We start from the raw sequence: 15,684 nt of genomic DNA, 5'->3' as shown, positions 1-15,684 counted from the left end.
CTCGGTCCCGAATCTGCGTCGAGCAACCGGTTCGAGTGTGGCCCGCGCTCCCTGCACGCCGCCCTCGGCCCAGCCCTGGGGCTCGGTCGGCGCCGCAGGGGCGTGTGGCGCTCCCGGGCCACTGGGGGCTGTGGGTGGAGCACGCGGCTGCTTGCGGGGAGGACGATGCACGGAGGGCTGGGTGCGGGGGTGCGGGCGGCATCGCAGCATCTGGACTGCTTCCTGTTTCTAGTCCTGAAAGTTGTCCCCTCTCCTCCCTCCCGTCAGTTTTGCAAAGTCTGCATATTCCTCCTCGAGGCTTTCCCCTCTGCCCCCTTGGACGCTCCGTGTGTTTGCCCTGGGGTACCTCGGGGAGGTTCATCCATAGCCTCTGAAATAAGGTTCTGTTAAACATTTCAAGACATTTTAACATCTTCCTAGAGGCCTTTTTCAGAATTAGTTGCCTTCCTCAATAAGAGAATAAGGGGTGGTTTTTTCTTTCTTTCTTTCTTAAAAGAACAAAAGCATATGCCACTAATTTAGGCAGAGGAGTCAACTCGAAGTTGCAAAATATCTAGGAAGGACAAAAGGTCTGGTTCTGGGCCCAGAATAAATGAAATTTTGAATTTTTGTTCCCTTCTGAATGTAGGCAGACAGAGCAGCAGAGCAGACCAGCAGCTATAGAAATAAATGACTGCTCGATAAGATTGGTCAAACAATATCTTATTTTATAGAAGTAGTTTGGAGAGACCTGTAACGTTTATGTACGGGAATTGGGTTACTTGGCAAAGCCAATACCGCAGGAGCAAGGAAACAAACACTTGACGAGGGGGATGTTAACCTCCCTCTTGAGCCTTCTTTTAGCCTTTAGTGGCATGCTAACAGTCAAAGGGATGGATAAATCCGTAGTTCTGTTATTAAGAACCATTTACTCCTCAAGATAATGATTTCCCTCCATCCTTTTTTTTCCCCCCAATCCGTACTTTTAAGCAAATCAATACCATCTTCTTCCTCCATAAGAAGAAGGAAAAAAAAAAGTGTTTGTTTGAAGTACCAAACCACAACATAGAGGTAATAAGATAAGAAAGTGATGTAAAAGTTTAAGTGGGCAGGCTTGCAAGGATGTCGCTGAAAATAAAAGATAATTAAGATGCAGTTCTTCTTACAGTGTTGCCTTTTATTTAGTGAAATAAGAGGTTCCTCCTCTACCCCCCTCTCCCCAAATGCTTTGAAACTGTCAGGAAAATAAGGTAATTAGTTTTCAGGAAGCATTTAACAGGAGGCTTCCTGTGTGCTGTTTTGGATCTGTCAGAAATTCTCTGTTCCTTATTAATTCCTAAATACTCAAGTGTCTCCCGGGGGCTGAGGAATCCAGGCATTTCCTTCATTAGATTTTCTATACGGAGATAAGTACCCTCTTCCTTCTTGTGAACCATAGGGTAAAAGTGATTGTTTACAACTCTCTCTCTCTTTAATATGGATCGCCTATGTTTTGTAAGTCTGGAATTTTCATCTTTATCTTTGCTGAGAAAAACTACCTTGTAAGACAGTCTATATGCCCACACCATGTTAATTAAAACACCTTTGCTCCATCAGAGCTCTGATCCCTGATATTAGAGCATTTCCTGAACACATTTTAATGGAACAGGGAAACGAGGCTGGAATTTCAACCTGATTTTTTTTTTTTAAAGTCCAGACTCTGGCCATCTTTTAGGACTTCCCTGGTGGCTCAGATGGTAAAGCGTCTGCCTACAATACGGGAGACCTGGGTTCAATCCTTGGGTTGGGAAGATCTCCTGGAGAAAGAAATGGCAACCCACTCCAGTACTATTGCCTGGAAAATCCCATTGACAGAGAGGCCTGGTAGGCTACAGTCCATGGGGTCACAAAGAGTCAGACACGACTGAGAGACTTCATTTCACTTCACTTCTGGCCATCTTTTAACTTTCCCGTTTTAGTTTTAAAAGATCTTCTGCTTCTGCTGTCTCTAGTATTAAAAGTATATATAAGTTGTAAGATGGACTGGAGTTTGATGCCTGCTATTCATTTTAGTTTTGAACTTTATTTGTTTTTCCTGTATTTTTTTAAGCCCCATCACTCAGCACACTGGAAGATTAGATTATCTTTTGTAATCAGTAGATGACTAGACGGACTTTAAAAACTAGATAAAGTAGCAAAATGATACCTTGAGATTTGTAAGAATCTAGGCCCTATGAATTAAATACGCTGCTGCTAAATCGCTTCAGTCGTTTCCAACTCTGTGCGACCCCATCGACGGCAGCCTACCAGGCTCCTCCGCCCATGGGATTTTCCAGGCAAGAGTACTGGAGTGGGTTGCCATTGCCTTCTCTGATGAATTAAAGATGGAGCAGAGATCAGCCCTGGGATTTCTTTGGAAGGAATGATGCTAAAGCTGAAATTCCAGTACTTTGGCCACCTCATGCGAAGAATTGAATCATTGGAAAAGACTCTGATGCTGGGAGGGATTGGGGGCAGGAGGAGAAGGGGACGACAGAGGATGAGATGGCTGGAAGGCATCACCAACTCGATGGACTTGGGTTTGGGTGAACTGCATGAGTTGGTGATGGACAGGGAGGCCTGGCGTGCTGCGATTCATGGGGTCGCAAAGAGTCAGACACGACTTAGCAACTGAACTGAACTGACACTTTAGCAACCAGAAAACAGTATCCTGAGAATGAATTTATTTTTTAAACAAGATATGGAAAACAAAAGGCCAAAACCCACATGAGTTTTAGGAAAAGGAATCTAGCACTTCGAGCAGTGATATGCTCTCAGTGTGTACTTTGCTCTCTTACAAGATGATGATTTCCTTGAGAGAAGAAGCTTCAGAGGTAGTGATTGCTAATCCTTATAATGCAGTCTTGGAAAACTCTGAAAGAAGACAAAAGAATATCCTCCGGTTCCCATTGTAGCCAGTGTGTTTGAGGCAACCTTTAATTTGTGAATTGGATACGCAAAATGCTATGTATATGTATAGCGTGTCCAGATAAGTAAATCTAAGCTGAGAAAGATGAAAGGAATCACTTTCTGTACAGAAAGTGTGAATTGGAATAGAATTGCTAATATCTTTTGTTGCAGGGCCTTGCTGACGAGCCCCCAGGGCCCACTTTTGTCATTGTCTCTTCTGGGATTCTGCCGGCTTTCTTTCCTCTTCACAGTTGCCATCTCTTGCTTTTCCCACCTGAGTTCTTTGGGTCTGGCTTTGTAGCCAGCCTCTGAAGACAGTCTTCCAAGATTGCATGCCCTTTATTGCTGCTCTTCAGGACAAATACTCAACTTATTTTAGGGGCTTTTACTTTTTAACATCAAAAGAGAACTGGTAAATTGGGGAATATCAGATTCCTGATGTTACACATTGATAAAAATTAAAATGTAGGGTTAAGTGTATCTAGTCCTTTTTGTTTTCTGATGAAATAGTCATCAGGTCACTTAATTGGAAATTAGTTTTCCACATATATTGCTCTGTAAAGAAGTGAATGTCTTCGCTCAGGGTTAGGGCATGAAAAACTGTTGCCAGACCCCTCACTTTTTACTGGTCCTTGACGCCTGAGACTTTTCCCTCCAGTTAATTCACCAATTCCCTTTATTCAACTGAGATTCTGCAGATTGTTATAGTAAAAGATATAATATCAAAAAGAATGCAAACAATCTTTTAACCTTTATGTGATCAGTTGCTGTATTTTGTCAGTATTTCCTGGTTTCCTCAATCTTCTGTGTCCCCTCTGAAACTTACAGCTTCTTCAAGGATGGTTCTCTTAGGAAAAAGGACTGTTGCTATCCATACTCACGTGATCCTGATTAGAAGCATTTATTTCATTATGTTATTGAAAAGCAACTTAGAATATATATCAAAAGTTTTGTTTTTTAACTGTGCATAATATTTGGTTCAGCTGAGAGGTGATCTGATTTTTTTCAGTATTCAAAATCAATTTTTGACCCATTCTAAATTGATCATCTTTTTTTTTTTTTTGCTTTTCTTGCTGCCTGTAGGAGGGTATTTTTCTGTCCCTTGGCTTGTTATTTAATCAACAGCCAGTAAATCGTTGATTCAAGTAGTAGTATTGTCAGCACACATTCATAGATTTAGCACTTAATGTTCCCATACATGAATAACATGCGACGGACTTTAAAATAACATTGCAGCATTTATAATACTTTACTACTTTTTTGTTTTGTTTTTGTTTTTTGACCACGCTGTGCAGCTTGTGGGACCTTAATTCCCTGAGCAGTGATGAAATTCGAGCTCCCTGACATAGAAGTGTGGAGTCCTAATCACTGGATTGCCAGGGAAGTCCCTATAATATTGTATTTTTAAACAGTTCAGGTAGTTTTATTCTGTTCCGTGTATGTATATTTTTGACAGAAGTGGGAGACTATATGCTGTTTTGTAAACCATTTAAAATTTTATTTTTCAGTTTTTGTAGTGTTACTGTCTTTTGAAGTCAGTATATACAGATCCTGCTCATCATTTTTAGTGAGTGTGTTATAGGTTGGTTGTACCTTAGTTTAACCAATTCCATATTGGCAGACTTTCAGATTGTCTCTGGGTTTTTGTACTAACATTTCAGTTATACATCATGTGTACTTGTGTTTACTTTCTTAGCATAAATTGTAGAATAGGTCTGCTGAATCAAATTATATACATTTTAAGGGCTTTTGATGTCCATAGCTATTTTTTTGAAATACCAACTAGTTTGCTTTTCCTCCAGTAGTATTTGAAAATGGAGAATTTCCTGGCGGTCTAGTGGTTAGACACTCCACTACTCTAGCCCGGGTTCAGTCCTTGTTTGGGGAACTAAGATTCTGCAAGCCGTGTGGGACAGCCAAAAAAAAAAAAAAAAAGTACTTCCATGTGTTGGAATGTTGAATATATTCCTTTTTCTGCACCCTCTCCTATACTGTGTTCTGTTATTCTTACTTTGCTCATCTGATTGGCAAAAATGTTAAATATCATGTTTGTATGTTTTTATTAGTAAAGTTGAGTATCTTTTCATATGTTTGTTGGCCATTTGTAAATTTATGTCCTTTTTCGATTTTTCTATTAAGGTAGTATTCTTTATCTGCTTTAAAAAAAAATTCATTTTATATATTACTTTTGCTAAGCACATAATTATGTGCAAATATCCTGTACTGTTTTAAGTTATTCTATTTTAGGATAGCATTTCTCAAAATATAACTTATAGATCACTTGTAACAGTACAGAGATAATCATTAGAATGCATGTATATCATTCATTTTCCAGAGGTTTGGATTTCTTAGACCCGTGGGGTTGCTATGAATCTACTGCACATTAAAATGAGGGAACCTCTAATTTGGAAGAAATATGAATTCCTTAATGTTTTTACTGTTCCTATTTTTCTTCTTGTCTCATGGCATTCTACTGTTTTTTCTTATTTATCTTAATAATCGTAAACTACAGTCTTAATGTATTAAGGTTTTATCCTATCCCAGGCTAACAATAATTTTACAAAAATGTTTGGATATATGGAAATTTGAATGTTAAAGTGCATAAAGGAAAGCACTTTTGTAAGTCTGTGAGAAGCATTGTTTATAAATGAGGCAAAAGGAATAACTGAGGGAAAAACAAGTAAAATAGAGTAGACAGAAGTATAAGGGGGTTTCTCATCTGGTTTAAAAAACTCAATATTACCTTGTTTCTGCCTCAAGTTTTGTGTGGTCATCTTCTTTGAACCGTAAATTTAGAACCCATACAGCTTGAATAATAGTCTAAATGAAAAATTTGAAATTCTCATTGTTATACACATATTCAGTAGGGAGCAATGTCCCCTTTAATTTTTTTTAAGTTGCAAGCAGATGAACATGCTGCATAAGGAGCAAACTACAAAAATGGAACTTCTATGGATGTTTGATACTGTAGCCAAATAAAGCTTTCAGGGCTTATTTGACACATGTAATGATATGCATAATTGGTACCGTGCTGCATGATAATTAAGCTTAAATATACATGACTGTGTTTAATATCTCTTTTCCATAGCCAGACATCACATTTCTGGGCCCAGCTTGAAGGAGGAAAGAAAATGGCAGGCCAAGAAGCTTTAACAAATATTTCTGATTTAGAGATTTCCGTATTAGAGAGATGAAACGTTTGGGGCAGAGGTTGCTTGTGACTTCGGTGTCTCTAATTCCTAAGGTTGTAGACTTTACTTTTCTCTTCTTCTACTCAAGACCATATGCTTGGGGGAGAAATTGGCAAGATTCAGCCATGGCTTTACTTTCTCCAAATAGTTTTTTCTGCCCAGTAATGAAAGCCTGGGAGGCAGAGGTCCCTGTCATTGGTAGTGCGCAAAGGACAGTTTCTTTCTCTGCTTTAGCCAAGACGGTTCAAGTTCTCTGTCACAGGCCCTAATATCTATTTGAGTTGTCCTGTTAACCTGGGTCTCTGAGAATTTCTGAACCTGACTTTCTCATGTTTTCCCAGCTGAGGTTGTGTACTTCAAACAGAAATATTTGACATCTGTGAAGCAAAAATAAAGTAAAAGCAGACTTAACATCATTACAAAACCAAATGGAAGTATGATAGTTTTAGAATATGCTTTTTTCCTACCAATCCTGCCTTCCGCTCTACCTACCCTTCCAGCCCCAAAAGAGATGCATATTTTTGTCCCTAGAAAAAAAGTGAATGTGAAAGTTGCATCCAACTCTCCGCGACCCCACGGACTGTAGCCTGCCGGGCTCCTCTGTCCATGGCATTCTCCAGGCAAGAATACTGGAGTGGGTTGCCATTTCCTCCTCCAGGGAATCTTCCCAACCCAGGGATCGAACCCATGTCTCTAGCATTGCAGGCGGATTCTTTACCGTCTGAGCCACCAGGGAAGCCCCCAGGAAAGGCAGTGTCAAATCCAACTCTGAAACTTGGTAGAAACTCTTAACTGGAAATCATTCCTATTCCATGCTGTAACTCTAGAGTTGACTCTTCTCTGCAGCCTGACTGTGTATAATGAGGCATTTGTTGGTCAAACGTTTTCTCCATCTATGTACTGAATTTTTGTACTATCTAAAAGGATGAAGCATTGTTGGGAAAATGTCCTGATGCTACTTTTAGAATCTTCTGTTTGTCAGTTCAGTATTGGTTGATAGAAGTAAGTCTTTGTATCTGCTGTCATTCAGTAATAAAACGACCTAAAGTTTGATGTTGCTTTACCTTTTATAGAGGGCATTATTTTATAATTCACTCATACATCTTTGACAGGGAGGTGCAGTTTTTAGAAAGGAAAATTCTGAGCTCAGAGCAGTTAAGTGATTCACATAGTTGGAAAGAGGCTTCAATCCATATCTTTTGATTTCTTTAGAGTTTACACCTTTCACAGATACCATCTGCTGAATCATGTAATGATTAAAACGTATATAATAACATTTAAATAACTTGTTATTAAGTGTGGCAGATATTTAAATAAAATTTAGGACAACAGCATGCAAGGTTTTCAAAATGGATCAATTATGTCTTGTGACAAATGAAAAACTACCACTGTAGATGGGAAATTAAACTATATGTTATATAAACAACTGAGGGAGGAAATAGTGCTTTCCTTTAAATGCTGTTTATGGATTCTCTTGTATAGCTATAGCAGGAATGAGAAGGTAGAGAAACTGTCGTATTTTTTCTGAAATATCCATGTATTTTATCTGTAAGGCAGTCAAAGTTTGTGATCATTGTTGTTGTTGTTAGCCACACGCCTGGCACTTGGAATTTTAGTTCTCCACCAGGGAGTGCACTGGAGCTCATCAGTGGATGTGTGCAGTTTTAATCACTGGACCACCAGAAAGTCCCAAAGGCAGTATTTTAAAATTTCTCTTTCTAGTAGCTGATTGTTAGTGTGTAGAAACGCAACTGATTTTTGTATAGTGATTTTGTATCCTGCAACTTCACTGAGCTAATCAAAGTTTTAATATCAAGCTTGTAATATTTTAAGAGGAAATTGCTAATTTCACCCATTTTTTTTTTTCAATTATTTTTCAGATATTTCAGTCAAAGGAAGAAATAGCTCTTCTCCTAAGATGGAATCTGTTGTTTGGGAATGTGGTTGATCAACTTGACACGTTGGCCACATGGTACCCGATGTAAGAAAATGAAAAGAAGAGGCAAGATGATGTCATTTTCCCATATTGTGAAACCAAAAACAAATGCCTTTTGTGAGACCAAGCTAACAAACCTCTGACGGTGCAGAGTAATTCTGTTTGAAGAACTTAACAGTAGGATAGAAGAAGTACTTTCAAGCTGAGACCTGTAGGTGTACAAAGATCCAAAATACATCTTGAGTAGGCCTGATCATCTGAATCCCATTCAATCGAGAAAGCGTGGCTATGAGTTGGATCATCTTTTAACTGTGGCCCTTGACTATGTTTGTGGGCCATACAGGTAGGCACAGTTTATTTTCTTTGAGCCTATTACCTTGAGGGTGTGCCAGGATTTGCCTTATAACACTGCCTTCATGCCCAATCTTCTGAATCACTATGACCAACAGATGGTAGTTTTAGCAATGGAGGTAAGACTTCATCTATTATTTGGCATATTGTAGAAAATTATTCTTGTATTGCCCTTTTAATCAGTCTAATGAATGTGTTTGATAAACAACAGGAACAACTAACATGTTATTTTTAACTGCATCTTGTACATTAAAAAGTTATGTATTTACGCTCAGACTCGGATAGATTGACGATTTCATGTTTGGGGGATGTTACTTATTTTAGTTTTCAGATATTATTCTTTTATGAAGAACTTTGAAACATTGGAACTGGGGAAGTAATAGCTTTTCAGAAGTTTAAATTGTCCAAGTTATGGTTACATCTTTTCTGTTATTTGATAATAAGACCTTAAAGAGCAGACTATAATAATAATATTCATAATTCACTTAGTAAATATTGAAGGTAACATGATTTTGACAATGGGTGCTTTGGTTCAGCCTTTAGGCTGGTGGGTTTACAGTATTTACGTTGTCTTAAATACTTAAGATGGTATCCTGGTCTTACTATCTTTACATCAATTTAAGAACAGTAACTCCCAAGCAGTGATAGAGGTTTTGTTGTGTGAATTATCTGTTCTTGACCTCTCGATACGTCCTGAAAATCGGTTGCCTTACTTGAATTTTTCTAATGATAATTCTTTAGGCACTTTTATTTATTTATTTATTTTTATTATTATTTTTTTTTTTACTTTACAATATTGTATTGGTTTTGCCGTACATCAACATGCATCCATCATGGGTATACATGTGTTCCCCATCCTGAACCCCCCTCCCACCTCCCTTCCCATACCATCCCTCTGGGTCATCCCAGTGCACCAGCCCCAAGCTTCCTGTATCCCGCATCTAACCCGGACTGGCGATTCGTTTCTTATATGATATTATGCCTGTTTTCATGCCATTTTCCCAAATCATCCCCCCCTCCCTCTCCCACAGAGTCCAAAAAACTGTTCTATACATCTGTGTCTCTTTTGCTGTCTCGCATACAGGGTTGTTGTTACCATCTTTAGGCACTTTTTAATTATCTTACTTTAGAAGCTATGACAAATTAGTGGATACAGTTAATAATAGGTTTAAATAATTTTGTATGTGTTTCAACAGTGGTTTTAGAATTGTGGACAAAGGTATGTTTACCAGATAGGAATTAGGGGGCAGTAAACTGTGACGACAAGAGGTAAAAGCTTTGGAAGTGTATAAACTGCAGCAGCAGCTACCACTTTCTATCTGTATTACTTTGGTCAAGTTACTTGGGCTTTCTTACCATTGTCACTTTGCTTGTAAAATAGAGGACACTTTGGAAGATACAAAATGAAGCGTTTATACAAAATGAAGCATTTATAAAGTATTTGGCACAGTGCTTTTGGAGTAAGTTCTGTGAAAGTGATAGCTTTTACCGTTTTCTCATAGTCTAATATTAATGTAGCTACATAGTACCTAGAATTTAAAGTTGTTGTTGTTGTTGTTTTAATTTTAGTCTTTAATCCTTTGTTACAGTGCTTTCAGCAAATCGAATACTACTTGTTTTGGAATCTTCATTTTATTGTAAAATTCAAAGATTTAATACTTCCAAGTAAACTAGCATAAATCTGGGAAATTTTGTAGAAAGATGATTATTGATAGATTTTGAAACGTAGAGGGCAACTTGTATAGTCCAAATACTTGAAAATATTGTAGAGGTTGAATAAAATATTTCTGCTCTTCCACTGACTACACACAGTCTAACTGGTAAGGAGAGATTTGGTATAGACTGTGGGTATTGGTTTAATATAGGAATTTGGTTCCTTGCATGGTAGTCCCTGTTGGGTGTTAAAACTACCCAGTTCTCTCACCAAAAAAATGAAGGAGGACTATCTTTGGTTCTGGTATCATTTTAAGTCAGTATAATCCCTTTGGAAAGCAAATAGAGTTGTAAGAAAGAAGTCATAAAGATTTATATACTGATTTGGGTTTAACTTTTGCCTCTTTCACGTAGTAGCTTTCAGACTTTGAAATTTTTTTTTTTTTAGTTTATTTTTTATTTTTTTTAAATTTTATTTTATTTTTAAACTGTACATAATTGTATTAGTTTTGCCAAATATCAAAATGAATCCGCCACAGGTATACATGTGTTCCCCATCCTGAACCCTCCTCCCTCCCCATACCATCCCTCTGGCTTTGAAATTAAGTCACCTAACATCTCTGTGATCTGGAGAAGGAAACCCACTCCAGTCCTCTTGCCTGGAAAAGCCCATGGACGGAGGAGCCTGGTAGGCTACAGTTATGGGGTCGCAAAGAGTCAGACACGACTGAGTCACTTCACTTCACTTCAACATCTTTGTGAAAATCATTTGTGAAAAGGCACTAATAACAACAATACTTTGAATGGCTATTAGGATTAAGTGAGAGATTTAAGTAGCTAGCACAATGCATGATGCAGAATAGATGGTCCAGAAGTGTTCATTCTATTCCAGATTTCATTTCTAGGTGACCCTAGAGAGAAAGTACTAGAAAGACGATGTATTTGTTTCATATGAATTTGCATCTCTCATTGTGGGCTCCTGGGGCTTTCATAATGGTGGTGGCATGGTGAGCTGTCTCTGTCCTCTCTTCAAACATGCCCATATAGGCTAGACATTTTGCTGGCAGTGAGACTGCATCTTTTTGAATTTCACTCATTCTAGGGAGAGCACCTAGATGTGTAAGAGAAAGCTCTGGTGATATGAAGTGATGTCGGGGATAGTTGGCTTGGTTGTCATATCAGGCCAGTGATGCCACTGACAGAGTCTCCTGACAGTCTGAGAGTGTAAAGTTTCCGTAATAGCAAAGGATATGGAAATTCAGCAATCAACACAGCACACTTGCAAATAGAAGTAAGGATTCTTAGGTCCTTACAAGGACTTGTCTGCTGATGACACCGTCCTGTCTCTGATCCAGGAACTTTGGATCAGCTTGCCAGCTTTTAGTGGGAGCAAATAATTGGAGCAGGTAACCCCAGCACATTCTTGAGTGTTCTTTGTGGGACTGGATGAGTCGAAAGACATTTCCTAGGTAAAGCATCTTTCAGCAGACCCAGGCTTCAAGCCTGCCTTGGGTTCATTCCTGTACTGATGTTTGGTGAAATCAAAATGAGTGCTTCGAATGAAATAATACATGGTATTGAGCTAAGGATGCCAGGAGAGAAATTGCAGAATTTGGGTTATTTCAAATTTGCTTATTATTGTTCACAATCAACAAGTTGGGTGTTCTTTCATTGGGTATAGAGAATTCCTCCTCAGTACTTCGATTGAAATTGGAACATGTTCAAATAAATGGGGTGAATGTCCATTTATTAAATTGGAGAAAAGATCCTTGTTAGTATGTTAGTATGTTTATTTCTCTTTACAAAACGTGCATTTATACACAAACACACACATTAAATTTTTCTGAAGTTCTTAACTTGATGTCTGTCTTTTCCCCGAGTATTGTGGCTTTTGATAGAAACAGGATTGCTCATTCCTGAGTTTGGCACACCATTTTGAACTGTCTCAATTGCCAAGTACACGGTACAGTACAGTTGTCTCCAATGTACAATTGACGTTGTACAGGAGACAGGAATCAAGACCATCCCCAAGAAAAAGAAATGCAAAAAAGCAAAATGGCTGTCTGAGGAGGCCTTACAAATAGCTGTGAAAAGATGGGAAGGAAAAGCAAAGGGGTAAAGGACAGATATCCTCATTTGAATGCAGAGTTCCAAACAATAGCAAAGAGAGATCAGAAAGCCTTCCTCAGCGATCAGTGCAAAGAGATAGAGGAAAACAATAGAATGGGAAAGACGAGCGATCTCTTCAAGAAAATTAGAGATACCAAGGGAACATTTCATGCAAAGATGGGCTCAATAAAGGACAGAAATAGTAGGGACCTAACAGAAGCAGAGGATCCTAAGAGGTGGCAAGAATACACAGAACTGTCCAAAAAAGATCTTCACGACCCAGGTAATCACGATGGTGTGATCACTCACCTAGAGCCAGGCATCCTGGAATGTCAAGTCAAGTGGGCCTTCGGAAGCATCACTACGAACAAAGCTAGTGGAGGTGATGGAATTCCAGTTGAGCTATTTCAAATCCTAAAAGATGACGCTGTGAAAGTGCAGCACTCGATATGCCAGCAAATATGGAACACTCAGCAGTGGCCACAGGACCAGAAAAGGTCAGTTTTCATTCCAATCCCAAAGAAAGACAAAGGCAAAGAATGCTCAAACTACCGCACAATTGCACTCATCTCACACTCCAGTTCAGTTCAGTTCAGTTCAGTCACTCAGTCGCATCCGACTCTGCAACCCCATGAATCGCAGCACGCCAGGCCTCTCTGTCCATCACCAACTCCCGGAGTTCACTCAAACTCATGTTCATCGAGTCGGTGATGCCATCCAGCCATCTCATCCTCTGTCGTCCCCTTCCCCTCCAGCCCCCAATCCCTCCCAGCATCAGAGTCTTTTCCAATGAGTCAACTCTTCGCATGAGGTGGCCAAAATATTGGAGTTTCAGCTTCAGCATCAGTCCCTCCATTGAACACCCGGGACTGATCTCCTTTAGGATGGGCTGGTTGCATCTCCTTGCAGTCCAAGGGACTCTCAAGAGTCTTATCCAACACCACAGTTCAGAAGCTTCAATTCTTCAGTGCTCAGCTTTCTTCACAGTCCAACTCTCACATCCATACATGACCACTGGGAAAACCATAGCCTTGAATAGACAGACCTTTGTTGGCAAAGTAATATTTCTGCTTTTGAATATGCTATCTAGGTTAGTCATAACTTTCCTTCCAAGGAGTAAGCATTTTTTAATTTCATGGCTACAGTCACCATCTGCAGTGATTTTGGAGCCCAGAAAAATAAAGTCTGACATGGTTTCCACCATGTCCCCATCTCTCTGCCATGAAGTGATGGGACCGGATGCCATGATCTTCGTTTTCCGAATGTTGAGCTTTAAGCCAACTTTTTCACTCTCCTCTTTTACTTTCATCAAGAGGCTTTTTAGTTCTTCACTTTTCTGCCATAAGGGTGGTGTCATCTGCATATCTGAGGTTATTGCTATTTCTCCCAGCAATCTTGATTGCAGCTTGTACTTCTTCCAGCCCAACGATTCTCATGATGTACTCTGCATAGAAGTTAAATAAGCAGGGTGACAATATACAGCCTTGACGTACTCCTTTTCCTATTTGGAACCAGTCTGTTGTTCCATGTCCAGTTCTAACTGTTGCTTCCTGACCTGCATACAGATTTCTCAAGAGGCAGGTCAGGTGGTCTGGTATTCCCATCTCTTTGAGAATTTTCCACAGTTTATTGTGGTCGACACAGTCAAAGGCTTTGGCATCGTCAATAAAGCAGAAATAGATGTTTTTCTGGAACTGTCTTGCTTTTTCCATGATCCAGCGGATGTTGGCAATTAAGTAATGCTTAAAATTCTCCAAGCCAGGCTTCAGCAATACGTGGAAAGAGAACTTCCAGATGTTCAAGCTGGTTTTAGACAAGGCAGAAGAACCACGGATCAAATTGCCAACATCCGCTGGATCATGGAAAATGCAAGAGAGTTCCAGCAAAACATCTATTTCTGCTTTATTGACTATGCTAAAGCCTTTGGCTGTGTGGATCACAATAAACTGTGGAAAATTCTGAAAGGGATGGGAATACCAGACCACCTCACCTTCCACTTGAGAGACCTGTATGCAGATCAGGAAGAACTGGACATGGAACAACAGACTGGTTCCAAATAGGAAAAGGAGTATGTCAAGGCTGTATATTGTCACCCTGCTTATTTAACTTCTATGCAGAGTACATCATGAGAAACGCTGGGCTGGAAGAAGCACAAGCTGCAATCAAGATTGCCGGGAGAAATATCAATAACCTCAGATATGCAGATGACACCACCCTTATGGCAGAACGTGAAGAAGAATTAAAGAGCCTCTTGATGAACGTGAAAGAGGAGAGTGCAAAAGTTGGCTTAAAGGTCAACATGTAGAAAACGAAGATCATGGCATCCGGTCCCATCACTTCATGGCAGAGAGATGGGGACAGAGTGGAAACAGTGGCTGACTTTATTTTTGGGGGCTCCAGAATCACTACAGATAGTGATTGCTGCCATGAAATTAAAAGATGCTTACTCCTTGGAAGGAAAGTTATGACCAACCTAGACAGCATATTAAAAAGCAGAGACATTACTTTGCTAACAAAGGTCCGTCTAGTGAAGGCTGTGGTTTTTCCAGTGGTCATGTATAGATGTGAGAGTTGGCCTATAAAGAAAGCTGAGTGCTGAAGAATTGATGCTTTTGAACTGTGGTGTTGGAGAAGACTCTTGAGAGTCCCTTGGACTGCAAGGAGATGCAACCAGTCCATTCTAACGGAGATCAGTCCTAGGTGTTGATTGGACGGACTGATGTTGAAGTTGAAACTCCAATACTTTGGCCACCTGATGCGAAGAGCTGACTCATTGGAAAAGACCCTGGTGCTGGGACAGATTGAGGACAGGAGGAGAAGGGATCGGCAAAGGATGAGATGGTTGGATGATATCATTGACTCGATCGACATGGATTTGGGTAGACTCTGGGAGTTGGTGATGGGCAGCGAGGCCTGGCGTGCTGCAGTGCATGGGATCACGAAGAGTTGGACATGACTGAGCTACTGAACTGAACTGATATGCCTCTTAATTTATAGTTTCTCCTTCCATTTCCCATCTTCCTTTTTTCTCGTAACACACTTGCCCTGCAGATTGTCTCAGACTTCATTTTGTTGTTTGCATCCCTGTGATGCTTTTGACCATGTTCCTCTGTCTGTTTTTTTTTTTTTTTTTTTAAGGACAACATTTATTGCTACCAGTAGCTTTTATCATCAGTACATGGTTCTGACTGCAATACCTTCTTCAGACTGCACAGGGAGCTCAGAATCCAGAAGTCATTAAGAGAAATACAGGTAGGTTGGGGAGGCAGGGGGATTAACTGATCAAGAAATACAGGTAGGCTGGGGAGGCAGGGGGTTAACTGATCAAGAAATACAGGTAGGCTGGGGAGGCAGGGGGTTAACTGATCAAGAAAAATCCTAATGGCTTAACATAAAACTAGGGTACTGAATTCAGTTAATACATGTTACAGATCCCAATCACAGAGCTGCCCCAACATCTAGAGAGTCTCTCCTGCTGATTATAAATGAGTGAACTGAGCAGTTTAAAAAACCTAACTTTAGCTGTTACGTTTCTTT

At 39.7% G+C, this 15,684-nt stretch overlaps 1 long non-coding RNA gene across 1 annotated transcript; it reads left to right on the top strand.

Annotated features, from left to right (window-relative positions):
- The first annotated feature begins 8,018 nt into the window (after nucleotides 1-8,018).
- Nucleotides 8,019-15,628, top strand: LOC129640719 (uncharacterized). The gene is made up of 3 exons (XR_008708928.1): nucleotides 8,019-8,377; nucleotides 15,286-15,442; nucleotides 15,485-15,628. It is a non-coding gene; the product is annotated as an uncharacterized LOC129640719 (long non-coding RNA).
- Nucleotides 15,629-15,684: the final 56 nt, after the last annotated feature.

The sequence above is a fragment of the Bubalus kerabau genome, unplaced genomic scaffold (assembly GCF_029407905.1).
Source record: "Bubalus kerabau isolate K-KA32 ecotype Philippines breed swamp buffalo unplaced genomic scaffold, PCC_UOA_SB_1v2 scaffold_38, whole genome shotgun sequence".
NCBI classification, from domain to species: Eukaryota; Metazoa; Chordata; class Mammalia; order Artiodactyla; family Bovidae; genus Bubalus; species Bubalus kerabau.
The sequence above is the reverse complement of the archived record's forward strand: the minus strand, read 5'-3'. Positions and strand labels throughout refer to the sequence as shown.